The sequence below is a fragment of the Dendrobates tinctorius genome, unplaced genomic scaffold (genome assembly GCF_039654945.1).
Source record: "Dendrobates tinctorius isolate UK_male_01 unplaced genomic scaffold, ASM3965494v1 ptg000245l, whole genome shotgun sequence".
Lineage (NCBI taxonomy): Eukaryota > Metazoa > Chordata > Amphibia > Anura > Dendrobatidae > Dendrobates > Dendrobates tinctorius.
In genome coordinates this window covers 8,490,271-8,510,938 of record NW_027361912.1, presented here as the reverse complement: position 1 = coordinate 8,510,938, position 20,668 = coordinate 8,490,271, and the positions used below count along the sequence as shown (strand labels likewise).

At 44.5% G+C, this 20,668-nt stretch overlaps 47 non-coding genes across 47 annotated transcripts; all 47 read left to right on the top strand.

The window, feature by feature from the left end:
• Window positions 1-171: 171 nt before the first annotated feature.
• LOC141061807 (U4 spliceosomal RNA) lies at window positions 172-312 on the top strand. The gene has a single exon (XR_012223634.1). It is a non-coding gene; the product is annotated as a U4 spliceosomal RNA (small nuclear RNA).
• Window positions 313-597: 285 nt separating this feature from the next.
• On the top strand, window positions 598-738 carry LOC141060912 (U4 spliceosomal RNA). Its single transcript, XR_012222823.1, has one exon. It is a non-coding gene; the product is annotated as a U4 spliceosomal RNA (small nuclear RNA).
• Window positions 739-1,023: 285 nt separating this feature from the next.
• Window positions 1,024-1,164, top strand: LOC141060900 (U4 spliceosomal RNA). Its single transcript, XR_012222812.1, has one exon. It is a non-coding gene; the product is annotated as a U4 spliceosomal RNA (small nuclear RNA).
• A 281-nt stretch (window positions 1,165-1,445) lies between these two features.
• LOC141061854 (U4 spliceosomal RNA) lies at window positions 1,446-1,586 on the top strand. The gene has a single exon (XR_012223676.1). It is a non-coding gene; the product is annotated as a U4 spliceosomal RNA (small nuclear RNA).
• A 283-nt stretch (window positions 1,587-1,869) lies between these two features.
• Window positions 1,870-2,010, top strand: LOC141061977 (U4 spliceosomal RNA). The gene has a single exon (XR_012223788.1). It is a non-coding gene; the product is annotated as a U4 spliceosomal RNA (small nuclear RNA).
• Window positions 2,011-2,295: 285 nt separating this feature from the next.
• Window positions 2,296-2,436, top strand: LOC141062890 (U4 spliceosomal RNA). Its single transcript, XR_012224593.1, has one exon. It is a non-coding gene; the product is annotated as a U4 spliceosomal RNA (small nuclear RNA).
• Window positions 2,437-3,125: 689 nt separating this feature from the next.
• LOC141061741 (U4 spliceosomal RNA) lies at window positions 3,126-3,266 on the top strand. The gene has a single exon (XR_012223574.1). It is a non-coding gene; the product is annotated as a U4 spliceosomal RNA (small nuclear RNA).
• A 281-nt stretch (window positions 3,267-3,547) lies between these two features.
• Window positions 3,548-3,687, top strand: LOC141062627 (U4 spliceosomal RNA). The gene has a single exon (XR_012224376.1). It is a non-coding gene; the product is annotated as a U4 spliceosomal RNA (small nuclear RNA).
• A 283-nt stretch (window positions 3,688-3,970) lies between these two features.
• Window positions 3,971-4,111, top strand: LOC141061459 (U4 spliceosomal RNA). The gene has a single exon (XR_012223318.1). It is a non-coding gene; the product is annotated as a U4 spliceosomal RNA (small nuclear RNA).
• Window positions 4,112-4,396: 285 nt separating this feature from the next.
• Window positions 4,397-4,537, top strand: LOC141061415 (U4 spliceosomal RNA). Its single transcript, XR_012223278.1, has one exon. It is a non-coding gene; the product is annotated as a U4 spliceosomal RNA (small nuclear RNA).
• A 281-nt stretch (window positions 4,538-4,818) lies between these two features.
• On the top strand, window positions 4,819-4,959 carry LOC141062369 (U4 spliceosomal RNA). Its single transcript, XR_012224143.1, has one exon. It is a non-coding gene; the product is annotated as a U4 spliceosomal RNA (small nuclear RNA).
• Window positions 4,960-5,253: 294 nt separating this feature from the next.
• On the top strand, window positions 5,254-5,394 carry LOC141061095 (U4 spliceosomal RNA). The gene has a single exon (XR_012222989.1). It is a non-coding gene; the product is annotated as a U4 spliceosomal RNA (small nuclear RNA).
• A 283-nt stretch (window positions 5,395-5,677) lies between these two features.
• LOC141061172 (U4 spliceosomal RNA) lies at window positions 5,678-5,818 on the top strand. Its single transcript, XR_012223059.1, has one exon. It is a non-coding gene; the product is annotated as a U4 spliceosomal RNA (small nuclear RNA).
• Window positions 5,819-6,103: 285 nt separating this feature from the next.
• LOC141061689 (U4 spliceosomal RNA) lies at window positions 6,104-6,244 on the top strand. The gene has a single exon (XR_012223526.1). It is a non-coding gene; the product is annotated as a U4 spliceosomal RNA (small nuclear RNA).
• Window positions 6,245-6,525: 281 nt separating this feature from the next.
• On the top strand, window positions 6,526-6,666 carry LOC141062250 (U4 spliceosomal RNA). Its single transcript, XR_012224036.1, has one exon. It is a non-coding gene; the product is annotated as a U4 spliceosomal RNA (small nuclear RNA).
• A 283-nt stretch (window positions 6,667-6,949) lies between these two features.
• Window positions 6,950-7,090, top strand: LOC141062276 (U4 spliceosomal RNA). Its single transcript, XR_012224059.1, has one exon. It is a non-coding gene; the product is annotated as a U4 spliceosomal RNA (small nuclear RNA).
• A 283-nt stretch (window positions 7,091-7,373) lies between these two features.
• On the top strand, window positions 7,374-7,514 carry LOC141063148 (U4 spliceosomal RNA). Its single transcript, XR_012224826.1, has one exon. It is a non-coding gene; the product is annotated as a U4 spliceosomal RNA (small nuclear RNA).
• Window positions 7,515-7,799: 285 nt separating this feature from the next.
• LOC141061178 (U4 spliceosomal RNA) lies at window positions 7,800-7,940 on the top strand. The gene has a single exon (XR_012223065.1). It is a non-coding gene; the product is annotated as a U4 spliceosomal RNA (small nuclear RNA).
• A 689-nt stretch (window positions 7,941-8,629) lies between these two features.
• LOC141062168 (U4 spliceosomal RNA) lies at window positions 8,630-8,770 on the top strand. Its single transcript, XR_012223961.1, has one exon. It is a non-coding gene; the product is annotated as a U4 spliceosomal RNA (small nuclear RNA).
• A 281-nt stretch (window positions 8,771-9,051) lies between these two features.
• LOC141062745 (U4 spliceosomal RNA) lies at window positions 9,052-9,191 on the top strand. Its single transcript, XR_012224483.1, has one exon. It is a non-coding gene; the product is annotated as a U4 spliceosomal RNA (small nuclear RNA).
• A 283-nt stretch (window positions 9,192-9,474) lies between these two features.
• On the top strand, window positions 9,475-9,615 carry LOC141061795 (U4 spliceosomal RNA). The gene has a single exon (XR_012223623.1). It is a non-coding gene; the product is annotated as a U4 spliceosomal RNA (small nuclear RNA).
• Window positions 9,616-9,900: 285 nt separating this feature from the next.
• LOC141062191 (U4 spliceosomal RNA) lies at window positions 9,901-10,041 on the top strand. Its single transcript, XR_012223982.1, has one exon. It is a non-coding gene; the product is annotated as a U4 spliceosomal RNA (small nuclear RNA).
• Window positions 10,042-10,322: 281 nt separating this feature from the next.
• On the top strand, window positions 10,323-10,463 carry LOC141062993 (U4 spliceosomal RNA). The gene has a single exon (XR_012224686.1). It is a non-coding gene; the product is annotated as a U4 spliceosomal RNA (small nuclear RNA).
• Window positions 10,464-10,745: 282 nt separating this feature from the next.
• On the top strand, window positions 10,746-10,886 carry LOC141063032 (U4 spliceosomal RNA). Its single transcript, XR_012224721.1, has one exon. It is a non-coding gene; the product is annotated as a U4 spliceosomal RNA (small nuclear RNA).
• A 285-nt stretch (window positions 10,887-11,171) lies between these two features.
• On the top strand, window positions 11,172-11,312 carry LOC141063146 (U4 spliceosomal RNA). The gene has a single exon (XR_012224825.1). It is a non-coding gene; the product is annotated as a U4 spliceosomal RNA (small nuclear RNA).
• A 283-nt stretch (window positions 11,313-11,595) lies between these two features.
• LOC141061783 (U4 spliceosomal RNA) lies at window positions 11,596-11,736 on the top strand. The gene has a single exon (XR_012223612.1). It is a non-coding gene; the product is annotated as a U4 spliceosomal RNA (small nuclear RNA).
• Window positions 11,737-12,021: 285 nt separating this feature from the next.
• On the top strand, window positions 12,022-12,162 carry LOC141061720 (U4 spliceosomal RNA). Its single transcript, XR_012223555.1, has one exon. It is a non-coding gene; the product is annotated as a U4 spliceosomal RNA (small nuclear RNA).
• A 283-nt stretch (window positions 12,163-12,445) lies between these two features.
• LOC141062006 (U4 spliceosomal RNA) lies at window positions 12,446-12,586 on the top strand. The gene has a single exon (XR_012223815.1). It is a non-coding gene; the product is annotated as a U4 spliceosomal RNA (small nuclear RNA).
• Window positions 12,587-12,867: 281 nt separating this feature from the next.
• LOC141062507 (U4 spliceosomal RNA) lies at window positions 12,868-13,008 on the top strand. The gene has a single exon (XR_012224267.1). It is a non-coding gene; the product is annotated as a U4 spliceosomal RNA (small nuclear RNA).
• A 283-nt stretch (window positions 13,009-13,291) lies between these two features.
• LOC141061177 (U4 spliceosomal RNA) lies at window positions 13,292-13,432 on the top strand. The gene has a single exon (XR_012223064.1). It is a non-coding gene; the product is annotated as a U4 spliceosomal RNA (small nuclear RNA).
• A 283-nt stretch (window positions 13,433-13,715) lies between these two features.
• Window positions 13,716-13,856, top strand: LOC141062005 (U4 spliceosomal RNA). The gene has a single exon (XR_012223814.1). It is a non-coding gene; the product is annotated as a U4 spliceosomal RNA (small nuclear RNA).
• Window positions 13,857-14,137: 281 nt separating this feature from the next.
• On the top strand, window positions 14,138-14,278 carry LOC141062464 (U4 spliceosomal RNA). The gene has a single exon (XR_012224228.1). It is a non-coding gene; the product is annotated as a U4 spliceosomal RNA (small nuclear RNA).
• A 283-nt stretch (window positions 14,279-14,561) lies between these two features.
• LOC141062471 (U4 spliceosomal RNA) lies at window positions 14,562-14,702 on the top strand. The gene has a single exon (XR_012224235.1). It is a non-coding gene; the product is annotated as a U4 spliceosomal RNA (small nuclear RNA).
• Window positions 14,703-14,985: 283 nt separating this feature from the next.
• LOC141061035 (U4 spliceosomal RNA) lies at window positions 14,986-15,126 on the top strand. The gene has a single exon (XR_012222935.1). It is a non-coding gene; the product is annotated as a U4 spliceosomal RNA (small nuclear RNA).
• A 281-nt stretch (window positions 15,127-15,407) lies between these two features.
• Window positions 15,408-15,548, top strand: LOC141061852 (U4 spliceosomal RNA). The gene has a single exon (XR_012223675.1). It is a non-coding gene; the product is annotated as a U4 spliceosomal RNA (small nuclear RNA).
• A 283-nt stretch (window positions 15,549-15,831) lies between these two features.
• Window positions 15,832-15,972, top strand: LOC141061455 (U4 spliceosomal RNA). The gene has a single exon (XR_012223315.1). It is a non-coding gene; the product is annotated as a U4 spliceosomal RNA (small nuclear RNA).
• A 281-nt stretch (window positions 15,973-16,253) lies between these two features.
• LOC141062137 (U4 spliceosomal RNA) lies at window positions 16,254-16,394 on the top strand. The gene has a single exon (XR_012223933.1). It is a non-coding gene; the product is annotated as a U4 spliceosomal RNA (small nuclear RNA).
• Window positions 16,395-16,677: 283 nt separating this feature from the next.
• LOC141061606 (U4 spliceosomal RNA) lies at window positions 16,678-16,818 on the top strand. Its single transcript, XR_012223452.1, has one exon. It is a non-coding gene; the product is annotated as a U4 spliceosomal RNA (small nuclear RNA).
• Window positions 16,819-17,103: 285 nt separating this feature from the next.
• LOC141061217 (U4 spliceosomal RNA) lies at window positions 17,104-17,244 on the top strand. The gene has a single exon (XR_012223099.1). It is a non-coding gene; the product is annotated as a U4 spliceosomal RNA (small nuclear RNA).
• Window positions 17,245-17,527: 283 nt separating this feature from the next.
• On the top strand, window positions 17,528-17,668 carry LOC141061266 (U4 spliceosomal RNA). The gene has a single exon (XR_012223143.1). It is a non-coding gene; the product is annotated as a U4 spliceosomal RNA (small nuclear RNA).
• Window positions 17,669-17,953: 285 nt separating this feature from the next.
• Window positions 17,954-18,094, top strand: LOC141060935 (U4 spliceosomal RNA). The gene has a single exon (XR_012222844.1). It is a non-coding gene; the product is annotated as a U4 spliceosomal RNA (small nuclear RNA).
• Window positions 18,095-18,377: 283 nt separating this feature from the next.
• On the top strand, window positions 18,378-18,518 carry LOC141061225 (U4 spliceosomal RNA). Its single transcript, XR_012223106.1, has one exon. It is a non-coding gene; the product is annotated as a U4 spliceosomal RNA (small nuclear RNA).
• A 285-nt stretch (window positions 18,519-18,803) lies between these two features.
• LOC141061810 (U4 spliceosomal RNA) lies at window positions 18,804-18,944 on the top strand. The gene has a single exon (XR_012223636.1). It is a non-coding gene; the product is annotated as a U4 spliceosomal RNA (small nuclear RNA).
• A 283-nt stretch (window positions 18,945-19,227) lies between these two features.
• LOC141061691 (U4 spliceosomal RNA) lies at window positions 19,228-19,368 on the top strand. Its single transcript, XR_012223528.1, has one exon. It is a non-coding gene; the product is annotated as a U4 spliceosomal RNA (small nuclear RNA).
• A 285-nt stretch (window positions 19,369-19,653) lies between these two features.
• On the top strand, window positions 19,654-19,794 carry LOC141061978 (U4 spliceosomal RNA). Its single transcript, XR_012223789.1, has one exon. It is a non-coding gene; the product is annotated as a U4 spliceosomal RNA (small nuclear RNA).
• Window positions 19,795-20,075: 281 nt separating this feature from the next.
• LOC141062452 (U4 spliceosomal RNA) lies at window positions 20,076-20,216 on the top strand. Its single transcript, XR_012224217.1, has one exon. It is a non-coding gene; the product is annotated as a U4 spliceosomal RNA (small nuclear RNA).
• Window positions 20,217-20,499: 283 nt separating this feature from the next.
• Window positions 20,500-20,640, top strand: LOC141062848 (U4 spliceosomal RNA). The gene has a single exon (XR_012224555.1). It is a non-coding gene; the product is annotated as a U4 spliceosomal RNA (small nuclear RNA).
• Window positions 20,641-20,668: the final 28 nt, after the last annotated feature.

Here is a 20,668-nt window from a genome sequence, read left to right as displayed (position 1 = left end):
AGGCAATCTGCCTGTAATTGCCAAAAATTACATCTTTCCTGAGCCCTCAGAATGTGGAAGCCCAGGATGCCTGGAAGCAGTGTGGGAGGGCTAGTGAGAATTTGTAACTCACCGTAGCTTAAACAAGCTCTGCTTTGAAAGCAGGAAGGCATTGGTCACAACAGTTCTTTCAACTTTGCGCAGTGGCAATATCGTAGCCCATGAGGTTTAACCGAGGCGTGATTATTGCTAATTGAAAACTTTTCCCAATACCCCGCCATGATGACTTGAAATACAGTCAGCTTTGGCAATTTTTGTTGGTCTCTCAGGAGACTTAATCTATGGTATGCAAATAACAGAGTCTTAGCTCCTCCCAGCATGGAAGAATAGCCTTGCTTCTCACAGCAATGGATTTATGTTTGTTGCCTGCAGCAGAAGGAGAGAGTGAGGCAATCTGCCTGTAATTGCCAAAAATTTCATCTTAACTGAGCCCTTAGAATGTGGAAGCTCAGAATGCCTGGAAGCAGTGTGGGAGGGCTAGTGAGAATTTGTAACTCACCATAGCTTAAACAAGCTCTGCTTTGGACGCAGGAAGGCATTGGTCACAACAGTTCTTTCAACTTTGCGCAGTGGCAATATCGTAGCCTATGAGGTTTAACCGAGGCGTGATTATTGCTAATTGAAAACTTTTCCCAATACCCCGCCATGATGACTTGAAATACAGTCAGCTTTGGCAATTTTTGTTGGTCTCTCAGGAGACTTAATCCATTGTATGCAAATAACAGAGTCTTAGCTCCTCCCAGCGTGGAAGAAAAGCCTTGCTTCTCACAGCAATGGATTGATGTTTGTTGCCTGGAGCAGAAGGAGAGAGTGAGGCAATCTGCCTGTAACTGCCAAAAATTTCATCTTAACTGAGCCCTTAGAATGTGGAAGCTCAGAATGCCTGGAAGCAGTGTGGGAGGGCTAGTGAGAATTTGTAACTCACCATAGCTTAAACAAGCTCTGCTTTGGAAGCAGGAAGGCATTGGTCACAACAGCGCTTTCAACTTTGCGCAGTGGCAATATCGTAGCCTATGAGGTTTAACCGAGGCGTGATTATTGCTAATTGAAAACTTTTCCCAATACCCCGCCATGATGACTTGAAATACAGTCAGCTTTGGCAATTTTTGTTGGTCTCTCAGGAGACTTAATCTATGGTATGTAAATGACAGTCATAGGTTCTCCCAGTGTGGAAGAAAAGCCTTGCTTCTCACAGCAATGGATTTATGTTTGTTTCTTGGAGCAGAAGGCGAGAGTGAGGCAATCTGCCTGTAATTGCCAAAAATTACATCTTAACTGAACCCTTAGAATGTGTAAGCCAAGGATGCCTGGAAGCAGCGTGGAGGGCTAGTGGTGATTTGCAACTCACCATGGCATAAAATGTTCTGCCCTGGAAGCGGGAAGCCCTTGGTCACTTCTGTTCTTTCATCTTTGCGCTGTGGCAATATTGTTGCCCATGAGGTTTATCCAAGGCGTGATTATTGCTAATTGAAAACTTTTCCCAATACCCCGCCATAATGACTTGGAATACAGTCAGCTTTGGCAATTTTTGTTGGTCTCTCAGGAGACTTAATTCATGGAATGCAAATGACAGTCTTAGCTTCTCCCAGTGTGGAAGAAAAGCCTTGCTTCTCACAGCAATGGATTGATGTTTGTTTCTTGGAGCAGAAGGCGAGAGTGAGGCAATCTGCCTGTAATTGCCAAAAATTACATCTTTCCTGAGCCCTCAGAATGTGGAAGCCCAGGATGCCTGGAAGCAGTGTGGGAGGGCTAGTGAGAATTTGTAACTCACCGTAGCTTAAACAAGCTCTGCTTTGGAAGCAGGAAGGCATTGGTCACAACAGTTCTTTCAACTTTGCGCAGTGGCAAGATCATAGTCAATGAGGTTTAACCTTGGCGTGATTATTGCTAATTGAAAACTTTTCCCAATACCCCGCCATGATGACTTGAAATACAGTCAGCTTTGGCAATTTTTGTTGGTCTCTCAGGAGACTTAATCTATGGTATGCAAATAACAGAGTCTTAGCTCCTCCCAGAGTGGAAGAATAGCCTTGCTTCTCACAGCAATGGATTGATGTTTGTTGCCTGAAGCACAAGGAGAGAGTGAGGCAATCTGCCTGTAATTGCCAAAAATTTCATCTTAACTGAGCCCTTAGAATGTGGAAGCTCAGAATGCCTGGAAGCAGTGTGGGAGGGCTAGTGAGAATTTGTAACTCACCATATCTTAAACAAGCTCTGCTTTGGAAGCAGGAAGGCATTGGTCACAACAGTTCTTTCAACTTTGCGCAGTGGCGATATCGTAGCCTATGAGGTTTAACCGAGGCGTGATTATTGCTAATTGAAAACTTTTCCCAATACCCCGCCATGATGACTTGAAATACAGTCAGCTTTGGCAATTTTTGTTGGTCTCTCACGAGACTTAGTCTATGGTATGTAAATGACTGTCTAAAGGCCCTTTTACATTTAGCGATGCACCAGCGATTCAACCAGCGATCCGACCCGGTCAGGATCGCTGGTGCATCGCTAAATGATCGCTAGTGAGCTTTCATACAGAATGATCTCACAGCGATGCAGCAGCGACGCAGCGGACGATACTTACCTTTCACACACAGCGATCCTGGCGTCCTCCCGCCCGCCTCCACGCATCGCTGGACGTCACAGCAGGAAGCCCAGCAGGAAGCGCCCGACGAGAAATAGAGCCGGACATTCTCGCGCGATCAGCGATGAGCAGCAGGGTAGCCGGTCGGAGGTAAGTATCACACATAGCGATATCGCTAGCAATATCGCTAAAACGTCACAAAACCAGTGACGTTTTAGCGATATTGCTAGCGATATTGCTTAGTGTAAAACCCCTTTAGGTCCTCCCAGCGTGGAAGAAAAGCCTTGCTTCTCACAGCAATGGATTGATGTTTGTTTCTTGGAGCAGAAGGCGAGAGTGAGGCAATCTGCCTGTAATTGCCAAAAATTACATCTTAACTGAACCCTTAGAATGTGTAAGCCAAGGATGCCTGGAAGCAGCGTGGAGGGCTAGTGGTGATTTGTAACTCACCATGGCTTAAAATGTTCTGCCCTGGAAGCGGGAAGCCCTTGGTCACTTCTGTTCTTTCATCTTTGCGCTGTGGCAATATTGTTGCCCATGAGGTTTATCCAAGGCGTGATTATTGCTTATTGAAAACTTTTCCCAATACCCCGCCATGATGACTTGAAATACAGTCAGCTTTGGCAATTTTTGTTGGTCTCTCAGGAGACTTAATCCATGGTATGCAAATGACTTTCTTAGCTCCTGCCAGCGTGGAAGAAAAGCCTTGCTTCTCACAGCAGTGGATTGATGTTTGTTTCCTGGAGCAGAAGGAGAGAGTGAGGCAATCTGCCTGTAATTGCCAAAAATTGTTTTTCCTGATCCCTTAGCATGTGGAAGCCCAGCATGTCTGGAAGCAGCGTGGGAGGGCTAGTGGTGATTTGGAACTCACCATAGCTTAAACAAGTTCTGCCTTGGAAGCGGGAAGCCCTTGATCACTTCTGTTCCTTCATCTTTGCGATGTGGCAATATCGTAGCCCATGAGGTTTAACCGAGGCTTATCATTGCTAATTGAAAACTTTTCCCAATACCCCGCCATGATGACGTGAAATACAGTCAGCTTTGGCAATTTTTGTTGGTCTCTCAGCAGACTTAATTCATGGAATGCAAATGACAGTCTTAGCTTCTCCCAGTGTGGAAGAAAAGCCTTGCTTCTCACAGCAATGGATTGATGTTTGTTTCTTGGAGCAGAAGGCGAGAGTGAGGCAATCTGCCTGTAATTGCCAAAAATTACATTTTTCCTGAGCCCTCAGAATGTGGAAGCCCAGGATGCCTGGAAGCAGTGTGGGAGGGCTAGTGAGAATTTGTAACTCACCGTAGCTTAAACAAGCTCTGCTTTGAAAGCAGGAAGGCATTGGTCACAACAGTTCTTTCAACTTTGCGCAGTGGCAATATCGTAGCCCATGAGGTTTAACCGAGGCGTGATTATTGCAAATTGAAAACTTTTCCCAATACCCCGCCATGATGACTTGAAATACAGTCAGCTTTGGCAATTTTTGTTGGTCTCTCAATAGACTTAATCTATGGTATGCAAATAACAGAGTCTTAGCTCCTCCCAGCGTGGAAGAATAGCCTTGCTTCTCACAGCAATGGATTGATGTTTGTTGCCTGGAGCAGAAGGAGAGAGTGAGGCAATCTGCCTGTAATTGCCAAAAATTTCATCTTAACTGAGCCCTTAGAATGTGGAAGCTCAGAATGCCTGGAAGCAGTGTGGGAGGGCTAGTGAGAATTTGTAACTCACCATAGCTTAAACAAGCTCTGCTTTGGATGCAGGAAGGCATTGGTCACAACAGTTCTTTCAACTTTGCGCAGTGACAATATCGTAGCCTATGAGGTTTAACTGAGGCGTGATTATTGCTAATTGAAAACTTTTCCAAAAACCCCGCCATGATGACTTGAAATACAGTCAGCTTTGGCAATTTTTGTTGGTCTCTCAGGAGACTTCATCTATGGTATGTAAATGACAGTCTTAGGTCCTCCCAGTGTGGAAGAAAAACCTTGCTTCTCACAGCAATGGATTGATGTTTGTTTCTTGGAGCAGAAGGCGAGAGTGAGGCAATCTGCCTGTAATTGCCAAAAATTACATCTTAACTGAACCCTTAGAATGTGTAAGCCAAGGATGCCTGGAAGCAGCGTGGAGGGCTAGTGGTGATTTGTAACTCACCATGGCTTAAAATGTTCTGCCCTGGAAGCGGGAAGCCCTTGGTCACTTCTGTTCTTTCATCTTTGCGCTGTGGCAATATTGTTGCCCATGAGGTTTATCCAAGGCGTGATTATTGCTAATTGAAAACTTTTCCCAATACCCCGCGATAATGACTTGGAATACAGTCAGCTTTGGCAATTTTTGTTGGTCTCTCAGGAGACTTAATTCATGGATGCAAATGCAAATGCAAATGACAGTCTTAGCTTCTCCCAGTGTGGAAGAAAAGCCTTGCTTCTCACAGCAATGGATTGATGTTTGTTTCTTGGAGCAGAAGGCGAGAGTGAGGCAATCTGCCTGTAATTGCCAAAAATTACATCTTTCCTGAGCCCTCAGAATGTGGAAGCCCAGGATGCCTGGAAGCAGTGTGGGAGGGCTAGTGAGAATTTGTTACTCACCATAGCTTAAACAAGCTCTGCTTTGGAAGCAGGAAGGCATTGGTCACAACAGTTCTTTCAACTTTGCGCAGTGGCAATATCGTAGCCTATGAGGTTTAACCGAGGCGTGATTATTGCTAATTGAAAACTTTTCCCAATACCCCGCCATGATGACTTGAAATACAGTCAGTTTTGGCAATTTGTGTTGGTCTCTCAGGAGACTTAATCTATGGTGTGTAAATGACAGTCTTAGGTCCTCCCAGTGTGGAAGAAAAGCCTTGCTTCTCACAGCAATGGATTGATGTTTGTTTCTTGGAGCAGAAGGCGAGAGTGAGGCAATCTGCCTGTAATTGCCAAAAATTACATCTTTCCTGAGCCCTCAGAATGTGGAAGCCCAGGATGCCTGGAAGCAGTGTGGGAGGGCTAGTGAGAATTTGTAACTCACCGTAGCTTAAACAAGCTCTGCTTTGGAAGCAGGAAGGCATTGGTCACAACAGTTTTTTCAACTTTGTGCAGTGGCAATATCGTAGCCCATGAGGTTTAACCGAGGCGGGATTATTGCTAGTTGAAAACTTTTCCCAATACCCCGCCATGATGACTTGAAATACAGTCAGCTTTGGCAATTTTTGTTGGTCTCTCAGGTGACTTAATCCATTGTATGCAAATAACAGAGTCTTACCTCCTCCCAGCGTTGAAGAAAAGCCTAGATTCTCACAGCAATGGATTGATGTTTGTTGCCTGGAGCAGAAGGAAAGAGTGAGGCAATCTGCCTGTAATGGCCAAAAATTTCATCTTAACTGAGCCCTTAGAATGTGGAAGCTCAGGATGCCTGGAAGCAGTGTGGAAGGGCTATTGAGAATTTGTAACTCACCGTAGCTTAAACAAGCTCTGATTTGGAAGCGGGAAGGCATTGGTCACAACAGTTCTTTCAACTTTGCGCAGTGACAATATCGTAGCCCATGAGGTTTAACCGAGGCGTGATTATTGCTAATTGAAAACTTTTCCCAATACCCCGCCATAATGACTTGAAATACAGTCAGCTTTGGCAATCTTTGTTGGTCTCTCAGGAGACTTAATCTATGGTATGCTAATGACAGTCTTAGGTCCTCCCAGTGTGGAAGAAAAGCCTTGCTTCTCACAGCAATGGATTGATGTTTGTTTCTTGGAGCAGAAGGCGAGAGTGAGGCAATCTGCCTGTAATTGCCAAAAATTACATCTTAACTGAACCCTTAGAATGTTTAAGCCAAGGATGCCTGAAAGCAGCGTGGAGGGCTAGTGGTGATTTGTAACTCACCATGGCTTAAAATGTTCTGCCCTGGAAGCGGGAAGCCCTTGGTCACTTCTGTTCTTTCATCTTTGCGCTTTGGCAATATTGTTGCCCATGAGGTTTATCCAAGGCGTGATTATTGCTTATTGAAAACTTTTCCCAATACCCCGCCATAATGACTTGGAATACAGTCAGCTTTGGCAATTTTTGTTGGTCTCTCAGGAGACTTAATTCATGGAATGCAAATGACAGTCTTAGCTTCTCCCAGTGTGGAAGAAAAGCCTTGCTTCTCACAGCAATGGATTGATGTTTGTTTCTTGGAGCAGAAGGCGAGAGTGAGGCAATCTGCCTGTAATTGCCAAAAATTACATCTTTCCTGAGCCCTCAGAATGTGGAAGCCCAGGATGCCTGGAAGCAGTGTGGGAGGGCTAGTGAGAATTTGTAACTCACCGTAGCTTAAACAAGCTCTGCTTTGGAAGCAGGAAGGCATTGGTCACAACAGTTCTTTCAACTTTGCGCAGTGGCAAGATCATAGTCCATGAGGTTTAACCGAGGTGTGATTATTGCTAATTGAAAACTTTTCCCCATACCCCCCCATGATGACTTGAAATACAGTCAGCTTTGGCAATTTTTGTTGGTCTCTCAGGAGGCTTAATCTATGGTATGCAAATGACAGTCTTAGTTCCTCCTAGTGTGGAAGAAAAGCTTTGCTTCTCACAGCAATGGATTGATGTTTGTTTCTTGGAGCAGAAGGAGAGAGTGAGGCAATCTGCCTGTAATGGCCAAAAATATCATCTTAACTGAGCCCTTAGAATGTGGAAGCTCACGATGCCTGGAAGCAGTGTGGAAGGGCTAGTGAGAATTTGTAACTCACCGTAGCTTAAACAAGCTCTGATTTGGAAGCGGGAAGGCATTGGTCACAACAGTTCTTTCAACTTTGTGCAGTGACAATATCGTAGCCCATGAGGTTTAACCGAGGCGTGATTATTGCTAATTGAAAACTTTTCCCAATACCCCGCCATGATGACTTGAAATACAGTCAGCTTTGGCAATTTTTGTTGGTCTCTCAGGAGACTTAATCTATGGTATGCAAATAACAGAGTCTTAGCTCCTCCCAGCGTGGAAGAATAGCCTTGTTTCTCAAAGCAATGGATTGATGTTTGTTGCCTGAAGCAGAAGGAGAGAGTGAGGCAATCTGCCTGTAATTGCCAAAAATTTCATCTTAACTGAGCCCTTAGAATGTGGAAGCTCAGAATGCCTGGAAGCAGTGTGGGAGGCCTAGTGAGAATTTGTAACTCACCATAGCTTAAACAAGCTCTGCTTTGGAAGCAGGAAGGCATTGGTCACAACAGTTCTTTCAACTTTGCGCAGTGGCAATATCGTAGCCTATGAGATTTAACCGAGGCGTGATTATTGCTAATTGAAAACTTTTCCCAATACCCCGCCATGATGACTTGAAATACAGTCAGCTTTGGCAATTTTTGTTGGTCTCTCAGGAGACTTAATCTATGGTATGTAAATGACAGTCTAAAGGCCCTTTTACATTTAGCGATGCACCAGCGATTCAACCAGCGATCCGACCCGGTCAGGATCGCTGGTGCATCGCTAAATGATCGCTAGTGAGCTTTCATACAGAATGATCTCACAGCGATGCAGCAGCGACGCAGTGGACGATACTTACCTTTCACACACAGCGATCCTGGCGTCCTCCCGCCCGCCTCCACGCATCGCTGGACGTCACAGCAGGAAGCCCAGCAGGAAGCGCCCGACGAGAAATGGAGCTGGACATTCTTGCGCGATCAGCGATGAGCAGCGGGGGAGCCGGTCGGAGGTAAGTATCACACATAGCGATATCGCTAGCAATATCGCTATAACGTCACAAAACCAGTGACGTTTTAGCGATATTGCTAGCGATATTGCTTAGTGTAAAACCCCTTTAGGACCTCCCAGTGTGGAAGAAAAGTCTTGCTTCTGACAGCAATGGATTGATGTTTGTTTCTTGGAGCAGAAGGCGAGAGTGAGGCAATCTGCCTGTAATTGCCAAAAATTACATCTTAACTGAACCCTTAGAATGTGTAAGCCAAGGATGCCTGGAAGCAGCGTGGAGGGCTAGTGGTGATTTGTAACTCACCATGGCTTAAAATGTTCTGCCCTGGAAGCGGGAAGCCCTTGGTCACTTCTGTTCTTTCATCTTTGCGCTGTGGCAATATTGTTGCCCATGAGGTTTATCCAAGGCGTGATTATTGCTTATTGAAAACTTTTCCCAATACCCCGCCATGATGACTTGAAATACAGTAAGCTTTGGCAATTTTTGTTGGTCTCTCAGGAGACTTAATCCATGGTATGCAAATGACAGTCTTAGCTCCTGCCAGCGTGGAAGAAAAGCCTTGCTTCTCACAGCAGTGGATTGATGTTTGTTTCCTGGAGCAGAAGGAGAGAGTGAGGCAATCTGCCTGTAATTGCCAAAAATTGTTTTTCCTGATCCCTTAGCATGTGGAAGCCCAGCATGTCTGGAAGCATCGTGGGAGGGCTAGTGGTGATTTGGAACTCACCATAGCTTAAACAAGTTCTGCCTTGGAAGCGGGAAGCCCTTGATCACTTCTGTTCCTTCATCTTTGTGATGTAGCAATATCGTAGCCCATGAGGTTTAACCGAAGCATATCATTGCTAATTGAAAACTTTTCCCAATACCCCACCATGATGACTTGAAATACAGTCAGCTTTGGCAATTTTTGTTGGTCTCTCAGGACACTTAATCCATGGTATGCAAATGACAGTCTTAGCTCCTACCAGCGTGGAAGAAAAGCCTTGCTTCTCACAGCAATGGATTGATGTTTGTTTCTTGGAGCAGAAGGCGAGAGTGAGGCAATCTGCCTGTAATTGCCAAAAATTACATCTTTCCTGAGCCCTCAGAATGTGGAAGCCCAGGATGCCTGGAAGCTTTGTGGGAGGGCTAGTGAGAATTTGTAACTCACCGTAGCTTAAACAAGCTCTGCTTTGGAAGCAGGAAGGCATTGATCACAACAGTTCTTTCAACTTTGCGCAGTGGCAATATCGTAGCCCATGAGGTTTAACCGAGGCGTGATTATTGCTAATTGAAAACTTTTCCCAATACCCCGCCATGATGACTTGAAATACAGTCAGCTTTGGCAATTTTTGTTGGTCTCTCAGGAGACTTAATCCATTGTATGCAAATAACAGAGTCTTAGCTCCTCCCAGCATGGAAGAAAAGCCTTGCTTCTCACAGCAATGGATTGATGTTTGTTTCTTGGAGCAGAAGGAGAGAGTGAGGCAATCTGCCTGTAATTGCCTAAAATTTCATCTTAACTGATCCCTTAGAATGTGGAAGCTCAGGATGCTTGGAAGCAGTGTGGGAGGGCTAGTGAGAATTTGTAACTCACCGTAGCTTAAACAAGCTCTGCTTTGGAAGAGGGAAGGCATTGGTCACTACAGTACTTTCAACTTTGCGCAGTGGCAATATCGTAGCCCATGAGGTTTAACCGAGGCGTGATTATTGTTAATTGAAAACTTTTCGCATTACCCCACCAAGATGACTTGAAATATAGTTAGCGTTGGCAATTTTTGTTGGTCTCTCAGGAGACTTAATCTGTGGTATGCAAATGACAGTCTTAGGTCCTCCCAGTGTGGAAGAAAAGCCTTGCTTCTCACAGCAATGGATTGATGTTTGTTTCTTGGAGCAGAAGGCGAGAGTGAGGCAATCTGCCTGTAATTGCCAAAAATTACATCTTAACTGAGCCCTTAGAATGTGGAAGCCCAGGATGCCTGGAATCAGCGTGGAGGGCTATTGGTGATTTGGAACTCACCATGGCTTAAAAAGTTCTGCCTTGGAAGCGGTTAGCCCTTGGTCACTTCTGTTCTTTCATCTTTGCGCTGTGGCAATATCGTAGCCCATGAGGTTTAACCGAGGCGTGATTATTGCTAATTGAAAACTTTTCCCAATACCCTGCCATGATGACTTGAAATACAGTCAGCTTTGGCAATTTTTGTTGGTCTCTCAGGAGACTTAATCCATGGTATGCAAATGACAGTATTAGCTCCTCCCAGTGTGGAAGAAAAGCCTTGCTTCTCACAGCAATGGATTGATGTTTGTTTCTTGGAGCAGAAGGCGAGAGTGAGGCTATCTGCCAGTAATTGCTAAAAATTTCATCTTTCCTGATACCGCAGAATGTGGAAGCCCAGGATGCCTGGAAGCAGCGTGGAGGGCTAGTGGTGATTTGGAACTCACCATGGCTTAAACAAGTTCTGCCTTGGAAGCAGGAAGCCCTTGGTCACTTCTGTTCTTTAATCTTTGCGCTGTGGCAATATCGTAGCCCATGAGGTTTAACCGAGGCGTGATTATTGCTGATTGAAAATTTTTCCCAATACCCCGCCATGATGACTTGAAATACAGTCAGCTTTGGCAATTTTTGTTGGTCTCTCAGGAGACTTAATCCATTGTATGCAAATAACAGAGTCTTAGCTCCTCCCAGCATGGAAGAAAAGCCTTGCTTCTCACAGCAATGGATTGATGTTTGTTTCCTGGAGCAGAAGGAGAGAGTAAGGCAATCTGTCTGTAATTGCCAAAAATTTCATCTTAACTGAGCCCTCAGAATGTAGAAGCCCAGGATGCCTGGAAGCAGTGTGGGAGGGCTAGTGAGAATTTGTAACTCACCGTAGCTTAAACAAGCTCTGATTTGGAAGCGGGAAGGCATTGGTCACAACAGTTCTTTCAACTTTGTGCAGTGACAATATCGTAGCCCATGAGGTTTAACCGAGGCGTGATTATTGCTAATTGAAAACTTTTCCCAATACCCCGCCATGATGACTTGAAATACAGTCAGCTTTGGCAATTTTTGTTGGTCTCTCAGGAGACTTAATCTATGGTATGCAAATGACAGTCTTAGGTCCTCCCAGTGTGGAAGCAAAGCCTTGCTTCTCACAGCAATGGATTGATGTTTGTTTCTTGGAGCAGTAGGCGAGAGTGAGGCAATCTGCCTGTAATTGCCAAAAATTACATCTTTCCTGAGCCCTCAGAATGTGGAAGCCCAGGATGCCTGGAAGCAGTGTGGGAGGGCTAGTGAGAATTTGTAACTCACCGTAGCTTAAACAAGCTCTGCTTTGAAAGCAGGAAGGCATTGGTCACAACAGTTCTTTCAACTTTGCGCAGTGGCAATATCGTAGCCCATGAGGTTTAACCGAGGCGTGATTATTGCTAATTGAAAACTTTTCCCAATACCCCGCCATGATGACTTGAAATACAGTCAGCTTTGGCAATTTTTGTTGGTCTCTCAGGAGACTTAATCTATGGTATGCAAATAACAGAGTCTTAGCTCCTCCCAGTGTGGAAGAATAGCCTTGCTTCTCACAGCAATGGATTGATGTTTGTTGCCTGGAGCAGAAGGAGAGAGTGAGGCAATCTGCCTGTAATTGCCAAAAATTTCATCTTAACTGAGCCCTTAGAATGTGGAAGCTCAGAATGCCTGGAAGCAGTGTGGGAGGGCTAGTGAGAATTTGTAACTCACCGTAGCTTAAACAAGCTCTGCTTTGGATGCAGGAAGGCATTGGTCACAACAGTTCTTTCAACTATGCGCAGTGGCAATATCGTAGCCTATGAGGTTTAACCGAGGCGTGATTATTGCTAATTGAAAACTTTTCCCAATACCCCGCCATGATGACTTGAAATACAGTCAGCTTTGGCAGTTTTTTTTGGTCTCTCAGGAGACTTAGTCTATTGTATGCAAATGACAGTCTTAGGTCCTCCCAGTGTGGAAGAAAAGCTTTGCTTCTCACAGCAATGGATTGATGTTTGTTTCTTGGAGCAGAAGGAGAGAGTGAGGCAATCTGCCTGTAATGGCCAAAAATATCATCTTAACTGAGCCCTTAGAATGTGGAAGCTCACGATGCCTGGAAGCAGTGTGGAAGGGCTATTGAGAATTTGTAACTCACCATAGCTTAAACAAGCTCTGATTTGGAAACGGGAAGGCATTGGTCACAACAGTTCTTTCAACTTTGTGCAGTGACAATATCGTAGCCCATGAGGTTTAATCGAGGCGTGATTATTGCGAATTGAAAACTTTTCCCAATACCCCGCCATGATGACTTGAAATACAGTCAGCTTTGGCAATTTTTGTTGGTCTCTCAGGAGACTTAATCTATGGTATGCAAATGACAGTCTTAGGTCCTCCCAGTGTGGAAGAAAAGCCTTGCTTCTCACAGCAATGGATTGATGTTTGTTTCTTGGAGCAGAAGGCGAGAGTGAGGCAATCTGCCTGTAATTGCCAAAAATTACATCTTAACTGAGCCCTTAGAATGTGGAAGCCCAGGATGCCTGGAATCAGCGTGGAGGGCTATTGGTGATTTGGAACTCACCATGGCTTAAAATGTTCTGCCCTGGAAGCGGGAAGCCCTTGGTCACTTCTGTTCTTTCATCTTTGCGCTATGGCAATATTGTTGCCCATGAGGTTTAACCAATGCGTGATTATTGCTTATTGAAAACTTTTCCCAATACCCCGCCATAATGACTTGGAATACAGTCAGCTTTGGCAATTTTTGTTGGTCTCTCAGGAGACTTAATTCATGGAATGCAAATGACAGTCTTAGCTTCTCCCAGTGTGGAAGAAAAGCCTTGCTTCTCACAGCAATGGATTGATGTTTGTTTCTTGGAGCAGAAGGCGAGAGTTAGGCAATCTGCCTGTAATTGCCAAAAATTACATCTTTCCTGAGCCCTCAGAATGTGGAAGCCCAGGATGCCTGGAAGCAGTGTGGGAGGGCTAGTGAGAATTTGTAACTCACCATAGCTTAAACAAGCTCTGCTTTGGATGCAGGAAGGCATTGGTCACAACAGTTCTTTCAACTATGCGCAGTGGCAATATCGTAGCCTATGAGGTTTAACCGAGGCGTGATTATTGCTAATTGAAAACTTTTCCCAATACCCCGCCATGATGACTTGAAATACAGTCAGCTTTGGCAATTTTTTTTGGTCTCTCAGGAGACTTAGTCTATGGTATGCAAATGACAGTCTTAGGTCCTCCCAGTGTGGAAGAAAAGCTTTGCTTCTCACAGCAATGGATTGATGTTTGTTTCTTGGAGCAGAAGGAGAGAGTGAGGCAATCTGCCTGTAATGGCCAAAAATATCATCTTAACTGAGCCCTTAGAATGTGGAAGCTCACGATGCCTGGAAGCAGTGTGGAAGGGCTATTGAGAATTTGTAACTCACCATAGCTTAAACAAGCTCTGATTTGGAAACGGGAAGGCATTGGTCACAACAGTTCTTTCAACTTTGTGCAGTGACAATATCGTAGCCCATGAGGTTTAATCGAGGCGTGATTATTGCGAATTGAAAACTTTTCCCAATACCCCGCCATGATGACTTGAAATACAGTCAGCTTTGGCAATTTTTGTTGGTCTCTCAGGAGACTTAATCTATGGTATGCAAATGACAGTCTTAGGTCCTCCCAGTGTGGAAGAAAAGCCTTGCTTCTCACAGCAATGGATTGATGTTTGTTTCTTGGAGCAGAAGGCGAGAGTGAGGCAATCTGCCTGTAATTGCCAAAAATTACATCTTAACTGAGCCCTTAGAATGTGGAAGCCCAGGATGCCTGGAATCAGCGTGGAGGGCTATTGGTGATTTGGAACTCACCATGGCTTAAAATGTTCTGCCCTGGAAGCGGGAAGCCCTTGGTCACTTCTGTTCTTTCATCTTTGCGCTATGGCAATATTGTTGCCCATGAGGTTTAACCAAGGCGTGATTATTGCTTATTGAATACTTTTCCCAATACCACGCCATAATGACTTGGAATACAGTCAGCTTTGGCAATTTTTGTTGGTCTCTCAGGAGACTTAATTCATGGAATGCAAATGACAGTCTTAGCTTCTCCCAGTGTGGAAGAAAAGCCTTGCTTCTCACAGCAATGGATTGATGTTTGTTTCTTGGAGCAGAAGGCGAGAGTTAGGCAATCTGCCTGTAATTGCCAAAAATTACATCTTTCCTGAGCCCTCAGAATGTGGAAGCCCAGGATGCCTGGAAGCAGTGTGGGAGGGCTAGTGAGAATTTGTAACTCACCGTAGCTTAAACAAGCTCTGCTTTGGAAGCAGGAAGGCATTGGTCACAACAGTTCTTTCAACTTTGCGCAGTGGCAATATCGTAGCCCATGAGGTTTAACCGAGGCGTGATTATTGCTAATTGAAAACTTTTCCCAATACCCCGCCATGATGACTTGCAATACAGTCAGCTTTGGCAATTTTTGTTGGTCTCTCAGGAGACTTAATCTATGGTATGCAAATAACAGAGTCTTAGCTCCTCCAAGCGTGGAAGAATAGCCTTGCTTCTCACAGCAATGGATTGATGTTTGTTGCCTGGAGCAGAAGCAGAGTGAGGCAATCTGCCTGTAATTGCCAAAAATTTCATCTTAACTGAGCCCTTAGAATGTGGAAGCTCAGAATGCCTGGAAGCAGTGTGGGAGGGCTAGTGAGAATTTGTAACTCACCATAGCTTAAACAAGCTCTGCTTTGGATGCAGGAAGGCATTGGTCACAACAGTTCGTTCAACTTTGCGCAGTGGCAATATCGTAGCCCATGAGGTTTAACCGAGGCGTGATTATTGTTAATTGAAAACTTTTCCCAATACCCCGCCATGATGACTTGAAATTCAGTCAGCTTTGGCAATTTTTGTTGGTCTCTCAGGAGACTTAATCTATGGTATGTAAATGACAGTCTTAGGTCCTCCCAGTGTGGAAGAAAAGCCTTGCTTCTCACAGCAATGGATTGATGTTTGTTTCTTGGAGCAGAAGGTGAGAGTGAGGCAATCTGCCTGTAATTGCCAAAAATTACATCTTAACTGAACCCTTAGAATGTGTAAGACAAGGATGCCTGGAAGCAGCGTGGAGGGCTAGTGGTGATTTGTAACTCACCATGGCTTAAAATGTTCTGCCCTGGAAGCGGGAAGCCCTTGGTCACTTCTGTTCTTTCATCTTTGCGCTGTGGCAATATTGTTGCCCATGAGGTTTATCCAAGGCGTGATTATTGCTAATTGAAAACTTTTCCCAATACCCCGCCATAATGACTTGGAATACAGTCAGCTTTGGCAATTTTTGTTGGTCTCTCAGGAGACTTAATTCATGGAATGCAAATGACAGTCTTAGCTTCTCCCAGTGTGGAAGAAAAGCCTTGCTTCTCACAGCAATGGATTGATGTTTGTTGCCTGGAGCAGAAGGAGAGAGTGAGGCAATCTGCCTGTAATTGCCAAAAATTTCATCTTAAATGAGCCCTTAGAATGTGGAAGCTCAGAATGCCTGGAAGCAGTGTGGGAGGGCTAGTGAGAATTTGTAACTCACCATAGCATAAACAAGCTCTGCTTTGGAAGCAGGAAGGCATTGGTCCCAACAGTTCTTTCAACTTTGCATAGTGGCAATATCGTAGCCTATGAGGTTTAACCGAGGTGTGATTATTGCTAATTGAAAACTTTTCCCAATACCCCGCCATGATGACTTGAAATACAGTCAGCTTTGGCAATTTTTGTTGGTCTCTCAGGAGACTTAATCTATGGTATGTAAGTGACAGTCTTAGGTCCTCCCAGTGTGGAAGAAAAGCCTTGCTTCTCACAGCAATGGATTGATGTTTGTTTCTTGGAGCAGAAGGCGAGAGTGAGGCAATCTGCCTGTAATTGCCAAAAATTACATCTTAACTGAACCCTTAGAATGTGTAAGCCAAGGATCCCTGAAAGCAGCGTGGAGGGCTAGTGGTGATTTGTAACTCACCATGGCTTAAAATGTTCTGCCCTGGAAGCGGGAAGCCCTTGGTCACTTCTGTTCTTTCATCTTTGCGCTGTGGCAATATTGTTGCCCATGAGGTTTATCCAAGGCGTGATTATTGCTTATTGAAAACTTTTCCCAATACCCCGCCATAATGACTTGGAATACAGTCAGCTTTGGCAATTTTTGTTGGTCTCTCAGGAGACTTAATTCATGGAATGCAAATGAAAGTCTTAGCTTCTCCCAGTGTGGAAGAAAAGCCTTGCTTCTCACAGCAATGGATTGATGTTTGTTTCTTGGAGCAGAAGGCGAGAGTGAGGCAATCTGCCTGTAATTGCCAAAAATTACATCTTTCCTGAGCCCTCAGAATGTGGAAGCCCAGGATGCCTGGAAGCAGTGTGGGAGGGCTAGTGAGAATTTGTAACTCACCGTAGCTTAAACAAGCTCTGCTTTGAAAGCAGGAAGGCATTGATCACAACAGTGCTTTCAACTTTGCGCAGTGGCAATATTGTAGCCCATGAGGTTTAACCGAGGCGTGATTATTGCTAATTGAAAACTTTTCCCAATACCCCACCATGATGACATGAAATACAGTCAGCTTTGGCAATTTTTGTTGGTCTCTCAGGAGACTTAATCCATTGTATGCAAATAACAGAGTCTTAGCACCTCCCAGCGTGAAAGAAAACCCTTGCTTCTCACAGCAATGGATTGATGTTTGTTTCTTGGAGCAGAAGGAGAGAGTGAGGCAATCTGCCTGTAATTGCCAAAAATTTCATCTTAACTGAGCCCTTAGAATGTGGAAGCTCAGAATGCCTCGAAGCAGTGTGGAAGGGCTATTGAGAATTTGTAACTCACCGTAGCTTAAACAAGCTCTGATTTGGAAGCGGGAAAGCATTGGTCACAACAGTTCTTTCAACTTTGTGCAGTGACAATATTGTAGCCCATGAGGTTTAACCGAGGCGTGATTATTGCTAATTGAAAACTTTTCCCAATACCCCGCCATGATGACTTGAAATACAGTCAGCTTTGGCAATTTTTGTTGGTCTCTCAGGAGACTTAATCTATGGTATGCAAATGACAGTCTTAGGTCCTCCCAGTGTGGAAGAAAAGCCTTGCTTCTCACAGCAATGGATTGATGTTTGTTTCTTGGAGCAGAAGGCGAGAGTGAGGCAATCTGCCTGTAATTGCCAAAAATTACATCTTTCCTGAGCCCTCAGAATGTGGAAGCCCAGGATGCCTGGAACCAGTGTGGGAGGGCTAGTGAGAATTTGTAACTCACCATAGCTTAAACAAGCTCTGCTTTGAAAGCAGGAAGGCATTGGTCACAACAGTTCTTTCAACTTTGCGCAGTGGCAATATCGTAGCCCATGAGGTTTAACCGAGGCGTGATTATTGCTTATTGAAAACGTTTCCCAATACCCCGCCATGATGACTTAAAATACAGTCAGCTTTGGCAATTTTTGTTGGTCTCTCAGGAGACTTAATCTATGGTATGCAAATAACAGAGTCTTAGCTCCTCCCAGCGTGGAAGAATAGCCTTGCTTCTCACAGCAATGGATTGATGTTTGTTGCCTGGAGCAGAAGGAGAGAGTGAGGCAATCTGCCTGTAATTGCCAAAAATTTCATCTTAACTGAGCCCTTAGAATGTGGAAGCTCAGAATGCCTGGAAGCAGTGTGGGAGGGCTAGTGAGAATTTGTAACTCACCATAGCTTAAACAAGCTCTGCTTTGGAAGCAGGAAGGCATTGGTCACAACAGTTCTTTCAACTTTGCGCAGTGGCTATATCGTAGTCTATGAGGTTTAACCGAGGCGTGATTATTGCTAATTGAAAACTTTTCCCAATACCCCGCCATGATGACTTGAAATACAGTCAGCTTTGGCAATTTTTGTTGGTCTCTCAGGAGACTTAATCTATGGTATGTAAATGACAGTCTTAGGTCCTCCCAGTGTGGAAGAAAAGCCTTGCTTCTCACAGCAATGGATTGATGTTTGTTTCTTGGAGCAGAAGGCGAGAGTGAGGCAATCTGCCTGTAATTGCCAAAAATTACATCTTTCCTGAGCCCTCAGAATGTGGAAGCTCTGGATGCCTGGAAGCAGTGTGGGAGGGCTAGTGAGAATTTGTAACTCACCGTAGCTTAAACAAGCTCTGCTTTGGAAGCAGGAAGGCATTGGTCACAACAGTTTTTTCAACTTTGCGCAGTGGCAATATCGTAGCCCATGAGGTTTAACCGAGGCGGGATTATTGCTAGTTGAAAACTTTTCCCAATACCCCGCCATTATGACTTGAAATACAGTCAGCTTTGGCAATTTTTGTTGGTCTCTCAGGAGACTTAATCCATTGTATGCAAATAACAGAGTCTTACCTCCTCCCAGCGTGGAAGAAAAGCCTAGATTCTCACAGCAATGGATTGATGTTTGTTGCCTGAAGCAGAAGGAAAGAGTGAGGCAATCTGCCTGTAATGGCCAAAAATTTCATCTTAACTGAGCCCTTAGAATGTGGAAGCTCAGGATGCCTGGAAGCAGTGTGGAAGGGCTATTGAGAATTTGTAACTCACCGTAGCTTAAACAAGCTCTGATTTGGAAGCGGGAAGGCATTGGTCACAACAGTTCTTTCAACTTTGCGCAGTGATAATATCGTAGCCCATGAGGTTTAACCGAGGCCTGATTATTGCTAATTGAAAACTTTTCCCAATACCCCGCCATGATGACTTGAAATACAGTCAGCTTTGGCAATCTTTGTTGGTCTCTCAGGAGACTTAATCTATGGTATGCAAATGACAGTCTTAGGTCCTCCCAGTGTGGAAGAAAAGCCTTGCTTCTCACAGCAATGGATTGATGTTTGTTTCTTGGAGCAGAAGGAGAGAGTGAGGCAATCTGCCTGTAATGGCCAAAAATTTCATCTTAACTGAGCCCTTAGAATGTGGAAGCTCAGGATGCCTGGAAGCAGTGTGGAAGGGCTATTGAGAATTTGTAACTCACCGTAGCTTAAACAAGCTCTGATTTGGAAGCGGGAAGGCATTGGTCACAACAGTTCTTTCAACTTTGTGCAGTGACAATATCGTAGCCCATGAGGTTTAACCGAGGGGTGATTATTGCTAATTGAAAACTTTTTCCAATACCCCGCCATGATGACTTGAAATACAGTCAGCTTTGGCAATTTTTGTTGGTCTCTCAGGAGACTTAATCTATGATATGCAAATAACAGAGTCTTAGCTCCTCCCAGCGTGGAAGAATAGCCTTGCTTCTCACAGCAATGGATTGATGTTTGTTGCCTGGAGCAGAAGGAGAGAGTGAGGCAATCTGCCTGTAATTGCCAAAAATTTCATCTTAACTGAGCCCTTAGAATGTGGAAGCTCAGAATGCCTGGAAGCAGTGTGGGAGGGCTAGTGAGAATTTGTAACTCACCATAGCTTTAACAAGCTCTGCTTTGGAAGCAGGAAGGCATTGGTCACAACAGTTCTTTCAACTTTGCGCAGTGGCAATATCGTAGCCTATGAGGTTTAACCGAGGCGTGATTATTGCTAATTGAAAACTTGTCCCAATACCCCGTCATGATGACTTGAAATTCAGTGAGCTTTGGCAATTTTTGTTGGTCTCTCAGAAGACTTAATCTATGGTATGTAAATGACAGTCTTAGGTCCTCCCAGTGTGGAAGAAAAGCCTTGCTTCTCACAGCAATGGATTGATGTTTGTTTCTTGGAGCAGAAGGTGAGAGTGAGGCAATCTGACTGTAATTGCCAAAAATTACATCTTAACTGAACCCTTAGAATGTGTAAGACAAGGATGCCTGGAAGCAGCGTGAAGGGCTAGTGGTGATTTGTAACTCACCATGGCTTAAAATGTTCTGCCCTGGAAGCGGGAAGCCCTTGGTCACTTCTGTTCTTTCATCTTTGCGCTGTGGCAATATTGTTGCCCATGAGGTTTATCCAAGGCGTGATTATTGCTAATTGAAAACGTTTCCCAATACCCCGCCATAATGACTTGGAATACAGTCAGCTTTGGCAATTTTTGTTGGTCTCTCAAAAGACTTAATTCTTGGAATGCAAATGACAGTCTTAGCTTCTCCCAGTGTGGAAGAAAAGCCTTGCTTCTCACAGCAATGGATTGATGTTTGTTGCCTGGAGCAGAAGGAGAGAGTGAGGCAATCTGCCTGTAATTGCCAAAAATTTCATCTTAACTGAGCCCTTAGAATGTGGAAGCTCAGAATGCCTGGAAGCAGTGTGGGAGGGCTAGTGAGAATTTGTAACTCACCATAGCTTAAACAAGCTCTGCTTTGGAAGCAGGAAGGCATTGGTCACAACAGTTCTTTCAACTTTGCGCAGTGGCAATATCGTAGCCTATGAGGTTTAACCGAGGCGTGATTGTTGCTAATTGAAAACTTTTCCCAATACCCCGCCATGATGACTTGAAATACAGTCAGCTTTGGCAATTTTTGTTGGTCTCTCAGGAGACTTAATCTATGGTATGTAAATGACAGTC